The sequence below is a fragment of the Adiantum capillus-veneris genome, chromosome 20 (assembly GCF_014529385.1).
Source record: "Adiantum capillus-veneris isolate H3 chromosome 20, ASM1452938v2, whole genome shotgun sequence".
NCBI lineage: Eukaryota > Viridiplantae > Streptophyta > Polypodiopsida > Polypodiales > Pteridaceae > Adiantum > Adiantum capillus-veneris.
Window position 1 is genome coordinate 48,152,410 of NC_140950.1, and position 1,288 is coordinate 48,153,697.

General features: G+C 38.4%; 1 pseudogene; it reads left to right on the plus strand.

Moving 5' to 3' along the window:
- Window positions 1–202: 202 nt before the first annotated feature.
- LOC147432479 (uncharacterized) lies at window positions 203–1,023 on the plus strand (annotated as a pseudogene).
- Window positions 1,024–1,288: the final 265 nt, after the last annotated feature.

A 1,288-nucleotide genomic window follows, 5' to 3' on the forward strand; every position in this document is an offset into this window, starting at 1 on the left:
ATGATGGACTCTTTCATTCACACCAATACACACACCCACAATTGACTATCTCTCTCTCTCTCTCTCTATCTCTCTCTCTCTCTATCTCTCTCTCTCTCTCTCTCTCTCTCTCTCTCTCAAACACACACACACACACACACAATACTAGTTCTCAAGAAAAGCTAAGCTTTGTTGTGTGCATTTGTATAGTGTATTTTGTACTATGGATGCAAATGGAGAGCTTATGTTGTTTGATGACATCATGCTTGAGGATGGGCGAAAAGCACTTATTTTTCTTCTTTGTGACGCAAGTCGCAGTCAAAACATACGCTACCTATGACAAGGGGACATGGTACACCACCTACTCAAAGTCCATGGAATAAAATGTGATGTTCCAAAGTGCAAGGTAGGTCGTTCCCTTGGTTGTGTCCTTGCAAAGTCTCGAAGACCTGCATACGAGAATCAATCTTGTGCACACTTTGAAGATGTCCCATATAAGTTCAAATGAAATGTAAAGGCATAGGAAGCTTGTGAGGTCAAGACTTGAGGAGTCCACAAAATTAGAGGTAGGATCCAAAGAGAATTTTGTTAACGTCAAGGTATCACAATCCATGGAATCCTACCTTCGAGATAAACAAGATCAAACAACCAATATCTAGAGAGCAATTGCATATGAATTTGATAAGCATGTAAGTCCATGGTTAATTTGTGTCTGCTTCGTTATATTTAGAATTCATTTTTTCTCTACTATTTGAACGTTGTTTGTATTCAATAGAGACGTCCAAGTGGCAGGGAATCCAAACAACATGAGGTATCACACGATTCTAATAATGCGGGCTCCGTAGGATCAAAATCGGTATGAGCATATGGTCATATCATTTTGTCAAGTCTTTTGTCGCTTGAAAAATGTAGAATCTCTTGAACATTCAGGTGTTGTAAAAGAGACTTCAAACCACTGATAATCAATGTTTTTTTTTGGCACCAATCAAAATTTGTGCCAAAATGACTTTTCTTGAAGGGTATCCCATATATCCTCTTCTATGATTTCACCACCCAAGATAATTGCAAAATATGCCACCTGCCATCTTTCTACATGCATTCTGCATTTTTATGTCCAATTGCCTAAAATTTCCATGAGAACTACTTTATGCATTTGTTTTGGTTAGTTCTTTTTCTCTTTGCAAGATACCATTCTGCACATGGTTAGCAACTCACCATTGCCCAAATGTTTCTCTTTCCCTCACAATGTTGGTCACAACTACATCACTATACATGGATTTCAACACATTCACACATACAGGAAAAGAGC